The sequence below is a fragment of the Humulus lupulus genome, chromosome 3 (genome assembly GCF_963169125.1).
Source record: "Humulus lupulus chromosome 3, drHumLupu1.1, whole genome shotgun sequence".
NCBI lineage: Eukaryota > Viridiplantae > Streptophyta > Magnoliopsida > Rosales > Cannabaceae > Humulus > Humulus lupulus.
The window spans coordinates 253,823,864-253,841,033 of record NC_084795.1 but is presented as its reverse complement, the minus strand read 5'-3'; the positions used below and the strand labels follow the sequence as shown (position 1 = coordinate 253,841,033).

Here is a 17,170-nt window from a genome sequence, read left to right as displayed (position 1 = left end):
CCTCTTAAGTGCTCGTTTAGGGTTGGTTCTGGTAAGTTTCTCGGATACATGGTCAATTCACGTGGAATCGAGGGTAAACCCGAGAAGATCAAAGCATTGATCGACATGAAGTCACCTACCATAATCAAAGAAGTGCAAAGCTTAACCGGGAGAGTAGCTGCCCTCAGTAGGTTCATATCAAAGTCTACAAACAACTGTGTCCCTTTCTTTACCTTACTAAGGGGTAGCAAGAAAATCCAATGGACTGAGGAATGTGAGGAAGCTTTCCAAGCCTTGAAGGAGCACCTCGCTCAACCTCCCGTCTTAGTGAAGCCAATATATGGTGAAATCCTATTCATCTATTTGGCAATCACCGAGCATGCAATCAGCGCTGCTTTGGTAAAAGAAAAGAACAAGGTACAACACCATGTGTACTATATTAGTAAAAGGCTAGTAGGTGCGGATGTATCCCCCTCTTGAAAAGCTAGCCTACTATTTAGTAATCACCTCTCAAAAGTTGCGTCCATATTTCCAACCTCACTCGATCCGAGTCCTAACCGATCAACTGTTGGGATAAGTTCTTCATAAACCAGAGGCCTTGGGACGATTACTCAAATGGGCAGTGGAACTAGGACATTTTGATATCACTTATCATTTGAGGATGGTAATAAAAGGACAAGCATTGGCAGACTTCATAGTCGAAGGCACCAACCTTCAAGACCCTTCCTACCAATTGGAGAATGGAGATACCGAGATGGAAGGAGATACTCCTGTATGGAAAATATATGTTGATGGAGCATCTAATGAACACAACTCAGGCGCATGAATCATACTGATCACTTCGGAGAATCACCGAATCCATTGTGCTCTCAAATTTGGATTCAACGCTTCAAACAACAAGGCAGAGTATGAGGCATTATTAATAGGATTACACTTGCCTCAAGATGTGCATTCACAGTCCATGGAGATATTCAACGATTTCCAGCTAGTGGTGTACCAGGTACTGGGGGAGTATCAAGCCAAGGGACTTAGGATGGTGCAGTACCGGAACAAGGTGAAGGACCTGTTGACACAGTTCAAGAAATACTCGATTACACATGTCTTAAGGGAGAAAATTGCCAATGCTGATGCCTTAGCCAAGCTTGTCAATGCCAAAGATGCAGGCACTCTGAATGTCGTTCCCTTCGAATACTTGGTGGAAAGAGGCATAGCCGAGCCAAAGGCAAATGTATTATTTTCGAATTATCTGTGTAACAGCCATTATGCTTCAATGAATGAATGAATTTAATTTCTTAAGTTTCACTTGATTCTTTAAATTTCTTTCAACGAGGGACATGTCCTTTAGACCTGTCAACCCTATCGAATCATGTTTGATTCTGGTCCTTGAGGGACCTATCGACCCATATGATCCAAAAGAGAGATAGGTCCTAGGACCTTGTCGTCAAGTTATCAGATCATGTTCGATTCTGGTCCTTGAGGAGCCTACTAACCCATACGATCCAAACAAGAGACTGGTCCAAGGACCTTGTCGCCAAATTTATGGATCATGTTCGATCTTGGTTCTTGAGGAGCCTATCGATCCATACGATCCAAACGAGAGATAGGTCCTAGGACCTTGCTGCCAAATTTATGGATCATGTTAAATCTTGATTCTTGAAGAGCCTATCGACCCATACGATCCAAATGAGAGATAGGTCCTAGGACCTTGTCGCCAAAATATGGATCATGTTCGATCTTGGTTCTTGAGGAGCCTATCGACCCATACGATCCAAACGAGAGACAAATCCTAGGACCTTGTCGCTAAATTTATGGATCATGTTCGATCTTGGTTCTTGAGGAGCCTATCGTCCCATACAATCCAAACGAGAGACTGGTCTGGGGACCTTTTTGTCAACTTATTTGATCATGTTCGATCTTGGTTCTTGAGGAACCTATTGACCAATACAATCAACAAAAGAGACTAGTCTGAGGACCAGTAGCCATTATTTGATCACGTTTGTTCCTAGTTCTTGAGGAACCTATCGACCCATACGACAAAAAAAGAGACTGGTCTGAAGACCAGTCGCCATCATCGCATCATAATCGAATCTGGTCCTTGGGGGACCGATCGATAATTTCATCTAAGACTCGTTACAGGCTCGATTAGCCCATCTAGACCCGGTTGGTCCAACTTAGACACTTCTGTCTACAATAATTAGAATGAGTACACGATAGATTACATAGATCGTGATGGACACTTGCTACACAATCTGCATCTGTGTATAAGTATCATTACTACTGATTATGAAACCATCACCCGACTACCAATGAGGGACAAGCTTTGCTGCTTGCATCATTGGGTGAAAAGGATAGTGCTATGTGTGTAAACGCTCGAAACAAGGCATGTTCAAGTAGTAAGTGACCAAGGCTTTTAAACCCATGATCACTTAGGGGGCATATAGTATATCGATCGGGGTATACACAAGCAATGAGGGCGTGACCTTAAGTACTAAGCAAGCTCAAGTTTTTTAGGACATTTTTTCACCATATGTTCTGAAAGTGCAAAAAACAAAAACAAAAGAGGCATTGGTGGTCGGCCTATCACCCATGGGGTGGTCAACCTAACCTATTTTGTTCATGGTACTTGGTGAAGTATCATACTACTCACATTACCATGGTTGTTAGCATGAAAAATATAAAAGAGTAAGGTTAGTATGGCACATGAAATACATGTTTTCAGAGTATACTGATAACTGAACCAATGATGGTTGTGAGTTGATATACTTAGTAAGCATTGGAAATAAAAAATTTCAATCAATACACTAAGTACTCCTAAAAAAAGCATAAAGGCATAAAATGTCATATGTAAAAATTGTCAAGTACAAGGTGCCCCACCAATGGCATGAAAGGAAAGACAGAGTAAAAGACCAAAAGAATACTAACTAGGGCGAGCAGTATCATCTGAAAGACCACCCTGAGCCTCGGCAGCCTCAAGAGCCAGACACTTCCTAAGCTCCTTCGCTCGCGTCTTCTCGGGAAAGAAATCCAAGTTCAGATCTTTGTTGGACTTCAATATCCAATAGAAGCAAGAGAAAGCTGTCTTTGAATACTCCTCTCAAGCCTTGCCCCGAACAACCTTGACCTCTTGCTCCTTCTCCACAAGAGCATCCTTCTGCAGTTGGTCCATGTCAGCAATCAACTTCTCTTTCTTAGCTTCAGATTGTTGGAGCTGATAAGCAAGTTTCCCCTCCATTTGGGTAATCCGAAGAATCAAATCGGTCACTTCCTACTATTTGAGCTCCATGGTACTGCAGAGATTGTTGATCTCTTCATCTTTCAAAGAAATGTCTGCATCCTTAGAGCCAAGAACTCGCCTAAGGTCCAGCACCTCATGGCAGACAGCTTCACGCTCAGAATGAAAGTTGGACCAAAATAATCTGCCACGCTCTGGAAGTATGGACAAAGAGGAAGTAGGGCACTAGACTTGATGGCAGATCATGTCAGTCGGAACCTGTGAATAGAACGCTCCTAAGGATGACTAGCCTTGCGATGAGAGCCCTCGGTATGTTCTATCTGAGAAGAAGAGTGATGGGGAACCCGACTAGTATCTCAATGCCAAGGGCATTGCAAGGAGTCTCGCTGACTGGGCAAACTCCGCTGAGAAGAATGACTTCATTGGATGTGCCCTGAGAGCCACGGGAAGTACTATGCTGAGAAGAGTTAGGCGAAGAGACTTGGGTGATGTGCCTGGCAATATGAGGATCATCTTCAGAAGGTTGCTGAGTTTTCTGTTTCACTCTCGCCATTGGGCTATACCTCTTCAAGAAGTCTTCCTCACTGAACACATATAGAGCAGAGCGAGGAAAAATCCTTCTCACCCTTTCAAGAACTCCTGGGGAGTATGCTCGCTTACTGACTTGTCTGATGAAGAAGAGCTAGACATCTGCAACAAAGTAAAAATAAAGAGTAAAGTTAGTAAGTGAAAATAATTAAGCCAATATTTGGGAGCATATCCATGAACTAAGGAGAAAAAATGAAGAAATCAAGGGAAAAAGTCTATATAGGGGGTCGGCCTAGTGAGACTAAGCTCAGGCCAACCACCATAGGACTCCCCTAGATTTGGAAAAATTGATCAAAGTCTTAAAGGGGGGTTGGCCTAGTGAAACTAAGCCTGGGCCGACCACCCTGAGTCCCTAAGATTACAAAACATGAAAGTAAGGGCATGGGTGGTCGACCTACCACCTTAGGCCGACCACCCCAAGGATGTAGACCTCAGAAAAATGCCAGAGGACTAAAGTTCAAGTCTCCAATAAATTTTCAATACAAGGAAGACCCCAAAGAGATCAGTAAGAGAAGAGAAAAAAAATTGAGGGTTCCAGGTGGTCGGCTTATGCTTGGGTTGACCACCGTGGATCCCTAGAAGTCGCCCAAGGGTGTGGTGGTTGGCCCATGAGGTAAACACTGCTCGACCCATGATGTAAACCCTAAGGTGCCCGATCCATGATGGGGTACATAAGCCGAGAATTCACATAAGGCAAGGGAAGTCCTAGAGGTGGTCGGCCCATGATGGAAACCTTAGGGGTGGTAAGCCCATGATGGAATTTACATCCCTGGAAATCACCTATGCCTGGATCTAAAACCCTAAAAACTATCCAAGCTTAATGTTTGTAAGCCTAGAAATCACCAGGCCAAGGGAACTTAAGGGTGGTCGGCCTAGGGTTTTACAAGCCTGAAAATCGCTAGACCAAGGGAACCTAAGAGTGGTCGGCCTAGGTGAAAGTTTAACAAACCTGAAATCACATATGCTAGGGTTTGTAACCCTGGAAATCTTCCAGGCTAAGGAAGTTCTAGAGAAATGGTAGACTTGATTCAAACAAGTCAATTATTTTTGGGAGAAAATACTTACCCAAATAAAGATTTGAGTTTGATGAAGAATTGGAGAAATCACGCTTGGAGATTCGTATAGCTAATGCGCACAGAGCAAGGAAGTGAGAAGTGAGGCCCTACTTATAACCTCTCAGGCTAACCATATATTTTTAGGAATTAAAATTTCCTTGAAAAATATCTGGTGTGGTTAAAATTTCAAATTCCTTGAAAAATATCTATATTTATAAGAATTCAAATTCCTTGAAAAATATTCTATATGTTTAGGAATTAATATCCTTGAAAAATATATTATATTTTTAGGACTTCAAATTTACTTGAAAAATATAATAGATTTTTAGGAAATTAATCTTCCTTGAAAATTCTAATTATTTTTAGGAGTTACCAATTATCCTTGAAAAATTATTGCTGAGTAAATTATCGACAATTGATAAAAGTACTATGTAATGTCCCAAGGGACTTTGTTGTTAAATTACTGCTAAAATATGTTTCTTAGGCCAAGATTAAGTTTATCGTAATGTTGAACACATTACGATAAACTTGGGAGGCAAATGTTATCCCTCAAAAATCCAGGGATGGCGTGGTGAATGAGAAAACGACATGTGGCATCACAATTCAGGGAAAAACGATTAAGTATTGAAAAAAGACCGATGAGCAAAAAAGATAGGTCCAGGACCTTCTGGAAGTACACCAAACCCAAAACCCCTAGGGTTGGTCGGCCTGACCCCAATGTAATGACCCAAGTACTCTAGACTTTTGGACCATTAACGAAAACTATACATAAACACTAATTCTTAATAACACTTACAAGTGATAAGATCTTAACTTTATTAAAACTTTAAAAAAAAACAAAGGTCAAACTTACATAAAAAATTAAGTTAGGATATGGGATCCCATTGTTTTAAAATCAAAACATGACATAATGATAATTAAAAATAGATTACATAATAAAATGCGGAAAAATACATATAAAAACCATAAGAAACAAAAAAACTACATCCTCAAATCGAAACTCTCGGTTCTTTAAATCCATTCCGCCTCAATACACATTCCCCAAGCTACCAAGAACCTTTCCCGCCACTAGAACTATTTTCCTGCACATACAAACAAAAAGGAGTGAGCCTAATGCCCAGCAAGGAAAATCTAACATATAGCCATATACATAAAAATTTATAATGCAACATAACAACATACCATAACACTTATGTCACATACATACTATAATGGCCATTATTACTTGGGGTCCCATAAACTAAGCAAGTCATATGCCCATTAGATTAGTGGGGTCTTGCTAGCTAAGCAAGTCATATGCCCACAATCTATTTGGGGCTTGTTAGTTGTATAGGTCATATGCCCAAGTCTACAAGCATACTTAACATAACATATTACATAACATAAAATCATAAGATAATATATAAAAACATTTAACACATAAATCCTATCCTATTTTCCTTACCAAAATAACCGGGATATGAGAACTGATTTGGGACCTTAGAACACTCCTAAAAACCATTTATAATATGGTGCGTATATTAAAGAAAATGGATGAAAGTGAAGAAGGAACTATGCTATCAAAATATACTTACCAAAAACCTTGTGCTTAAGAACTTGGATTTCCTAACCAAGAATAAGAATAATGAGTAGAAGACTATGAGAACTTTAAAGAACATAATACAGAAATGGACTAGAGTTTGGGATACCTTGAGTACTTCTATGATCAATCTAAACCTTGAACCGAAATGTGAATAAACCTTACTTCCCCAAGTGTTTGATAAGCTTATAATGATCAAGCTTATAATTCCCAACCCCAGTGTTTACACTCTCACACTCACCTAGCAACTTCCAGCCTCTGAACTTAGAGTAATAGATGAATAAATGGCTGGGTACTAGGTCCTATTTATAGAGTTTAGGAATGAAAAGATCTTCATTTAACTTGAATAAAAATAATGGCTTTTTAAGTGAAAATAATTTGAATTATCGTTCAGTAGAGGATAAAGACTAGTTCAAAAAGATGATGGACTTATCAAGAGGTTGAAGGTTTGAATGGAGAACGTTTTTGAAAACTTTCAAAAATATGCTGAAGGAGGCGATATATCGCCTGGGCCATTATGCCTGAGGCAATCGTGCAACGTTTCATGTTTTCCGTATCTTCGTACTGCGATATATCGCCCCCTATAGCTGCGATATATCGGCATACGCTGAATATTTAAACACGAAATTACACTTTTTTAGCTTAATTTAAATTGAGTAAACAGCCTTGACTAAGCCTTCTAACGTTTTCAAAGCTGCTGACTGACCCTAGGGTATTCAAATTTTAACCTTAATAGATTTAATCCTCAAAATACTTATTCATTAATAAACCTATACATAACATGCGCTATTATCTTATTGGTTCTTATCTAAACCTTATAGTATAATAAATATTATCCTCAATATCAGTCATATTAATCAAAGCTTAGGTTAAAATTAATATTCTTAAACTATAGGTTAAACTTAGAAAATCTACAAGTGCTACTATTAGTGTCCAAATAAAACCCGGTCTGAACCAAAAATCCACAGTCATAAAGATAATACTATTATTACTATTATACTACTATCTAACTTAGCTAACCCCTAGGGGTGGTCGGACCAAGCATGCCCAAGAACCCCTTGGGGTGGTCGGCCTACACTCTTAAAAATGGGTAAAACTCACGCTCGTTCAGAATGAAATCAACAGGGCTAGCACCCAGAAGATCATGGGCCTAGCACCCAAGCTCTAAAGGGCCATTGAGCCTAGCACCTAAGTCTCATAGACCAATCTAGACTTAGCATTTTCCCAAAGGTTTCAATCGTGCATTTTCTACCATGTTCCAGAGAAACACTGAGAAGACTCACGATCTCATAATCATGGGGAGGTGGACACATATCTCCACTACCTAATAATTGTGTACCAAACCACGATCTCAGTACTACTGATCATGTAACAGCCCTTGGGTACTATAAATAAAGGATCCAGGGCTTCATTGAAGGGGATTTGTGGAATATTTTGGGGAGAAACTATGGGCCAATTAGTAATGAGTAATTACTTTTGCTCATCACTGTAATTGTCTATCGAGTGATTCAATAGTAAAGTTAAGTGGATTAGGTTAAACTATTCATCAGAACAGGGCTGAACCACTATAAAATTTATGTGTGTTTGTTTAAAGATATCTGTACTCTGTCGTTTATTATTTTTATTTCGTTCAAAAAGTGTCATATACTGTACATACGACCGTTGGCCAGTTTCACAGGTCAACACTTATCTTAAAAAAAAAAGACCAAAAATGAAATTCAAAGAAAACTCATAAGCTCCATGTTTCATCAAATCCAATATAAGAAGAATAACTAAATTATTGAAATAAACCAGGATCAAAAGTTTCGCTAATTATCGAATGCAGAAAATTAACAAAAATGAATATTTTCTTAACCTATCAAAAAATCACGAAGCGATGAAATTTTTATATACATTTTTTTTTTTTGAAGTGTTTTATATACATTTAATTATTTGATTTCCTACCAATTCTATGAAAAAGGAAAGGGGGAAAAATCACACACACAACAGAGAGAGAACACGATTATAACCTGAGTGGGACGCATGGCGGTTTCTAGAGCAGAGAGGCGACGGTCGAAGGAGCTGAGAATGGAAACTATGCTATCAATTATTGTCTGGCTCTTCAGAAGTGACTCTCTTATAGATGTTGCTCTCTCACTTAGAGTCACGATATTCTGTGAAACTCCCATTACTAGTATTCTTCATCGTACTTTCTCTCACTTTCTTGCTTTTTTTTTGTCCCTATGTTGGCTATAAAGAAAATGAAAACACAATACATGTGATTTAAGCAAAAAAAAATTCTTTTTGGTTCTCCCTCTATAATTTGATCGGTTTCTGCAATTTTTCCCTCCACACCACACGTCGGAATGTCTGGATCGAAGGTCATTATAATAATGTCATTTAGCGTTGAAACGAGTTGAGCAATTTCACTATATACGGATGCTCCAGACACGTGGGACGAGGTCTCCATCACGTGCGCCTTTTTTTGGCAATGTTTTGTATGTCATTTTGTAGCTGTGAAGAAAGTGAAATTAATTTGTCAAGAATGTGACTCTCATATGGTGCTTTTTCTATTAATTATATTGTGCTTACATACCTACATTATTGTGATTTTCACAAAATTATGGCATGTTTACTTAATGGCAATGAGAATGATATATGTGGTAATGACTTTCATTCACGTGTTTACTAAACTAAGAAATAGAAGATAAGTAGGGCTAGACAAAAAACAATATGAATATTTTTCCCCCAAATACCAAGGTAATTCGATTATCCTCAATGATTTTTTTTTATTATTATTATTATTTAATTTTTTTAAGTAAAAATAAAAGGACAAATTTGTCCTTCAAAAATCCATCTCACCAAAATGCTACATTATTTTTTTTTAATAAAAAATAATAATTTAGTCAATTTAACATTTTGATTCCATTTTCCAATTATGTAAAGAGGATAAAACGATTTTGATTTCATTTCTAGTCACTTTAAATAAACAACATAATACAAATAATGATTTTAATTTTTCTACATTTTTTCTCATTTATTTATCATTTAAAATTTAGTCCAATTATGATTACACATGAATAACATGCCATTAAATTAAATACTTGTTTATACTTGTGTTTGTTTTTTTTAAGGAGTTTATATTTGTATTTTTAAAAATAATCATTTAAAGAAATTATTGATAGAAATTAAATTTAATAAATTAATAACACACTAATTTTTCTGTATTCAAAATTATTTTTTATTTAATAAAAATAATTTATTTTAAAAATTTTATTAAATATTAATTTACTATTTGAAATTAAAAATATATATATATTAAGTGTGATAAAACACAGTATTTTTTTAAATAATAATTTCTTAAAATATGTATAAATAAAATTTATTTTTTTAGTTAAATTATTGATTTCTTTAAACGGTTCTAAAATAAAATTTTATCCCAAATTTGAAATAATATTTGTAAGAATATATTTATTTTAATTAGTGAATATAAAAAAAAACATAAAACTAATATAGGATATTAGAATCTTATTCAAAATGATTTTGAAACGTGTTCAAGTTTTGTACTGTATAGTATGTAAATTAGTATTTAAACAAAATATATGGGTATATTTTGATATTTTTAAAATTATAGGGATGTAATGGCATATACCCTATTATTTATTGTGATTAAAAATTATGGATGAATTTTTTTACTATAAAAAAATAAAAAATAAAAAATAAAATATACAATAAATTATGCAATAAAAAAACATCAAGTTAATATTTAAATTTATTAAAAAAGATATCACAAATCAATAAAAATAACAAATATAAAAACATTATTTACATCAAAAATTAATTTAGAAAAGATAGGTGAATGAAAGTTAGAGATTTTTAGAAATTAAGCAGAAAGATTTCAAACAAATGAGAGCAAGGGATGAGTGTGGCAGGAATTGAGAGATCTTGAAACCTTGAAAAAGTCGAAAGTGTAGTCGATGGAGTCTATGATTCTAGTTTTAGATATGGGTTTATATCGTTGGAAGTTTTTTAGGTAGGGGTATTACTTTTGTCCCTATCGTAGGGGAATTTTCTATTTTCGGTACTTGGATAAATGATAACTTAATTTTTTTATTTGACAGCATACATAATAGTTACTGAAATTCTATTTTTATGATTACCAACTTAATTATTCAAATTAAATAATTAATTGTTGTAATGTTACAGAAATGTTTAAACGGACACAGAAACTGTTTGAACAGAAACCATATATGTTTAAACAGTTTATCAACAAAATATTAAAACGAACATAAAGTAAAGAACACACAATATTATACGTGGTATCAGCAATCTTTGCAGATTGCTATTAGTCCACGAGGCCACGCCCAGAGAATGAAATTTATTAGAAGAATATCTAAACGATTACAAAACCAAATTGACTTATACAAATAAAGATTCCCTCTTGAATTTGTCGCAACAGTTGTAATCTAAACTCATAATCAAATTTCTGAAGTGCTAAGATCTTGAACTCCCTTCAAATCATAACACCTGCACTTTTCCTCCCGAAAAGTGACTCACGAGCAAGACTTCTCTCGAAGCTTGATGAACAATGTCCAAGTGTGTTCAACTTGCACAATCAACACAAAGAAAAATAATAGAGAATTACACTGTAATAAACCACTAAGAACTTGTTGGACTCAAGTTCTTCACACAATAAAAACTCTCTCTAAAACTAGAAAAATATTTGGAAAATAATACACCAAGAGAGATAAGAAAAATCAACGACCTAAGGATGACTATGTACCCTTTAGAATCCCTTAGGTCGTGGAAAACAAATCAGAAACCATTTAGCCAATAAATGGAAAATCTTCCCAAACAGGAAATTCAAAATCTGTTCAAATAGACTGGCAATCCGTTCAAACAAATTCATTGAATCTGGATAGCTTTTAAACCCAATTTCCTTAAATAAATAAGGAAACAATATATACATTGTCTCTACAAGCTGTACATGATTTCTAGCCAAAAAAATCAGATCAAGAAATAAAAATAAATACTAATAATTTCCAAATATACAAAAGTCAAGACAATATATTCTTTTATAGGAAGTTATATATTTATTTTATTAACATATATAGAATAATCTGATTAGAAAACATTTTACAATAAAACAGGTAACAAACCATTTCGAAAATACCACACAATATATTTCGAAAATACATCCACAATTAATTTTGTCAATTTTATCAAATATGCCAATAAAGGATTTTACAATCTCCCCCTTTCGCAATTTGATAGACAAAATTAATTCAAAAACATGCAACACAAATGTTAGTGACAAGTAAAGAGATAAAACTCTCCCTACAAATATGCATTAACTTATAACAAACATATAACGAAACGAAGACTTAACTCCCCCTTAAAAGAAGAAGGTCCAGAGTTAAACAAAACAACAACAAGCATGTTTTTGGAGGTATGTACTCTCCCCCTTTGTGTCTTTCAAAGAAGTCAAAGAAACAGAATGCAAAAACAAAGACAATAATCCTAAGACGAAAGAAAGTAGCAATGTTCTTAGGACAAAAGACAAAATAAATAAGGAAAAACTAAACCGCTAGGTCCTTGGACAAAGCTTTAATAGCATCCAAAACAGAACGTTGCAGTCCTTCAAATGTCAGCACTTAAGCAGTCAAAGAATCAACAGAGGCTCGAACAGCAGTTAGTTCTGTAGCAACAGCTCTTGAATCTGTAGGAACAGAGGAGGATTCAGGAGGAATGTCATCCGAGGCAAACTTCAGAGATTGAGGCTTGGGTTTCTTGGATGATGGAGCATCAGCAGCTTCAGTAGTTGGAGCAGATGCTTTGTAGGAAGCAACAGGAGTGGGAGCCACCAAATCTTCTTGATCTCGCTTTAGATCTTTTTTTTGCAGGCTCAACATTGTATAAATAACATGAGGAAAAGGAAGATTCAAGTTTCTCTTATTACCTTTTTGAAATCCAATGATTTGATCATAGATAAACATAGCAAAGCCTGTGCAATATCATGAGGAGAAAAAGAGAACCAATGACCCCTAACATACACTTTCCAATACAAAGGAGATTTAGGTTCAATAATTTCATTAGTAATATTTGTATAGAATTCCTTGACTATTCTATCCACAAAACCAGTAAATTTAACCAAAGAACCTGTCCATTTTCGATCTTGAAGCATAGTTAGCACACCATAAGGACGATGATCACTCAAGACATAATTTTTCTCAATGAGAAATTTCCTTTGAGCATAGAGAACCATATCACGAGCATTGTCATTATAACAAAAAGTAGAAGAATGAGGTTTGAAATGAACACCTGAGAGTCTGTGAGATGGTGTAGAATCAGAGATAAGTCTCTTTCCTTTAGCCTTGGACGAAAATGGAGTTGCAACTGGCTCTGTGTCAGATTCAGCTTCTTGTTCAGTAGGGACAACGTTTTCTTGTTCTGGCTCATCAGACTCATCCTCTGATTCAGCATTTTCAGGAACAGATTCATCAGATAAGGTGGTATCATGGGCTTCTTTAGACTCAGATTTCGCTTCCTCAGGTTCAGGTTCAGAGGAAGACGGAGAAGGGGGATGAGCCTTCAATCTTTTCTTGGCAGCAGTCAAGGGGGAAAAACGAGTCCAACCCCAATTTTCTTTTTGAAGCCACAGATTTTTTCTTGGACTGGCTCAGCTTCATGACAGCTTGAGTAACCCAACAGCAGTAGCTTTGGAAGAGGATGAAACAGATTGGATTTTTCCCTAGTCGCCAAAGATGGTTTAATCGGAAAAGGAGATTGGTTCTTGGCTGGAGAGGGCACCACCACGTCAGATGGTGGTGTGTCATCGAGAATATCAGCCGTGATATTGGGAAACACCATGGGGTGTTCAGTAGAGAGGGAGAACACCTTCTTGCGCGCCTTGGATTTGGGAGTTTTCCCAACAGATGTCGTTGGTGCTGGAGCAGATGAAGGCAACGTTGACACAGATGGAGGAGGCGACAGAGATGGCAGCTTTCTGGATTGAGTAGCAGGGGTCTTCTTAGAGGAATTTCCATGACTTTTCACCATCGTTCCTTCTCTGAAAAGCAGCAAACACTTACAAAAACAATAAGCAAAAATAAGAAGAAGAAGAAGAGACTTAGAGGGATCGTGGGTGAGGAGAATGTGGGTAGGTGACAAGATTTTTAAGGATAAAAACTTTCCCATTTAAGACAAACATGGAAAAAAGAATTTTCCCCATCTTTTTATTAAAAAAAAAATAAAAGGAAACAAACTTCTTACACACGACCAAAATAAAAACTTACCCTTTTTAAATTTTTTTTATAAAAGGAAATAAAATAAATAGAGAATGCCAACACTAAAAAAGGTAATCCAAAAAAAGAATAACTCACACAATCTTCCTATTTAACCCCCTTTTTTATATATTTTTTTTTATTAAATGAAAAGAGACAATAAAAAAAACTACAAAAAGTACTCTTACACGAACAGATGAGATCTTCCCATTTTTTTTTAAATGCTAAAAAAAAGGCAACAAAGGAAAAAACAATAAGGAGACACATCATGGTATTCCAAAATAGAGTAAGATGACAAAATAAATTCTTTGGAGCCAAAGAATATATTAAATCACATAAAATAAATGCACAAATTCAGAAAATTGCCACAAAGATTCGGTCCACCATTAATTTCCTTGTCAATCAAATATTTATATATATATATATAAATGCACAAATATAAAACCCAACTAAAAATATCTACTTTGATCAATGAGTGTCATCCTAAAAAAAATAGAATCAAGTGACTGAAAATAAGTGTTAGTGTATAACATGGATAAGAACACTTATGAAAATGAAAAATTAGAAAGAATATTCGAGAGAAATAATGCACAATTCAGTCACAAACACATATTCTTAAGTAAATCAATCAACATGTATGAGTCTTACACACATTTTTTTCTTTTATTTTATTATAAACTGTGTACAATTTTTCTTGCATAGTTTCAAGCATAAGTGTGTGACTTTGTATGCAAGGGAACATTGCCCACTGACATAAGTCTTTTTCGAAATTGTAAGTAATTGTAACCCGTGAAGACGCTGTCACACTACACCATTGGTAGCCATTTTCTTTGGTAGTGTATCCTCTTCATAACTTCGAATTACAAAGTTCCAACTTACTCAAAAGACGACTTTCACACACTGATGTAGGTAGCTCTATTCTTGCACAGGAGTTTTAAACAATGCTACACAAAAGGAAGCTCAAACATTAAACATTGATTGATTGACTAGAATATGCCTAGGAGGAATATATTATTTTTCTCTCAAGAATATAGAACTAAACGCTCGTAAACACAAGTCAGATTATCTAGCTTGACACACAACAAAATTTTCAAATTAATTGATAATTTTCTTAAACTTAAACAACACACATTTGATCAAGAGTAACCACACAATAACAAGGAAATTTAAAGAGAACAAACCCCCAAAGATTTTCAGAGGAAATCAAAGCAAACCGAATCAAGAGCTTTAGTGAAAATATCAGCAATCTGTTTATGTGTTTCAATATATTCCAAGACAAGAACTTTATTTTCATTTAATTCTCTTATGAAATGATGACGAATATCAATATGTTTAGTACATGAATGTTGCACAGGATTTTTTGAAATATTAATTGCACTTGTATTATCACAAAAAATAGTTAAAATGTCAAGATCAAACCCATAATCCACAAAAGTTGTGCACAACAACTTCCTGCTGCAATGTATTCAGCCTCAGCTGTTGAGAGAGAAATAGAATTCTGTTTCTTGCTGTGCCAAGAAACTAGATTATTTCCCAAGTAGAAACATCCTCCACTAGTGCTTTTTCTGTCATCAGTGCTACCTGCCCAATCAGCATCACTAAAACACACTAGATTAGAGTTAGTTTCTTTTGAATACCAAATACCATTATCAACTGTCCCACGGACATATCGAATGATTCTTTTGACAGCTGCAACATGAGACTCCATGGGATTTCCTTGGTACCTGACACACACACTAACACTATAACTCAAATATGGTCTACTAGCAGTGAGATAAAGAAGACTACCAATCATGCTCCTATACAGTGTAGGATCAACTTTGACACCATTTTCATCTTTGGATAGGTTCACAGTCGTTCCCATTGGTGTTTTGGAAATCTTTGAACTTTCAAGTCCAAACTTTTGACCAAGTTCTTAGCATATTTTCTTTGAGAAACAAATGTGCCTTCATCTAACTGCTTGACTTGCAAACCTAAGAAATAGGTCAATTCTCCCACCATGCTCATTTCAAATTCCTCTTTCATTTGTTTCACAAATACCTGAACCTCATTGTCAAAAGTAGAACCAAACACAATATCATCAACATAAATCTGAGCAATAATTATGTTAGATTTAATATTTTTGATAAATAAAGTTTTATCTACTCCACCCCTTTTGTATCCATGAGAAACAAGAAATTGAGTCTCTCATACCAAGCCCAAGGGGGTTGCTTCAAACCATAAAGAGCTTTCTCCAATTTGTAAACATGATCGGGTGCATGGGGATCTTCAAACCCTTTGGGTTGTTCAACATATACCTCTTCATTCAAGATCCCATTGAGAAATGCGGATTTGACATCCATTTGGAACAACCTGAAATCAATCAAACAAGCAATAGACAATAATAATATAGTTGATTCAAGTCTTGCAACAGGTGCAAATGTTTCATCAAAGTCTATTCTTTACACTTGTGTGTACCCTTGTGCCACTAATCTTGCTTTATTTCGCACAATTGTACCAAATTCATCAGATTTATTCTTGAAAATCCATTTTGTACCAATAATATTGGTATGCAACGGTCTTGGCACAAGAATCCACACTTTATTTCTAAAAAATTGTTCCAATTCCTCCTGCATAGCTTTAATCCAATTTTCATCAATTAAAGCTTCTTTCACATTTTTAGGCTCAACTAAAGATAAGAAACAAACAAATTGAACAACATTACTAAACCTTCTTCTTGTGACCATACTGTCTTTTGGATTTACAAGAATTAAATCTGCTGGATGATTTAATTTAACCCTTGTTGATGGCTCCTTTTGAACTTCATCCGAAGTAATATCTGGAAATTTCTTTTCTGTCTGTCCAGAATCTGTTTCATCGGATTCGTGATCTGTTGGAACAAATGGACCAAACGTTGCCATAGTAGTATCACTGACAGAAGCTTCTTCGAGTTTTTCAGTAGGTTCATCAATAAACATATCAATTTCTTCCTCAATAGAAAACTCAGAAAAATCCCTAGCGTCATCAATAACAACGTTAGCCGACTCCATTACAGTTTGGGTTCGCATGTTATACACACGATAAGCCCTACTGTTAGTGGAGTATCCAATAAAAACACTTTCATCACTCTTAGCATCAAACTTACCAAGATTTTCTCTATCTCTCAAAATGTAACAAACACATCCAAAAACATGAAAATAAGCAACACTTGGTTTCTTACCTTTCTGTTGACGGTGAGAACTCGTCAACCAAGTTAAGTTAGCAAAACAGAAATGTAGAGATTATCAAAAGAAAAGCTTTAGAAATCTAAGTAGAAACTCCAAGAATAATTGCAGAAGAAAAATGGTGAACTCAATTCGTATTGATTATGGTGCAATGCTACAGTGATTTTTCAAACCCCTTTCCAAGTGGAAGTGGAGTTTCTTTTATAGTGGGCTCTAATGGCCCCTGATACAATGTGGTCCAGGGGACCAGGCATTACGCAAGTACACTGTCA

At 35.7% G+C, this 17,170-nt stretch overlaps 1 pseudogene; it reads right to left on the bottom strand.

The window, feature by feature from the left end:
• Positions 1–8,632, bottom strand: part of LOC133825571 (exocyst complex component EXO70A1-like) — a 106,557-nt pseudogene extending 97,925 nt beyond the window's left edge.
• Positions 8,633–17,170: the final 8,538 nt, after the last annotated feature.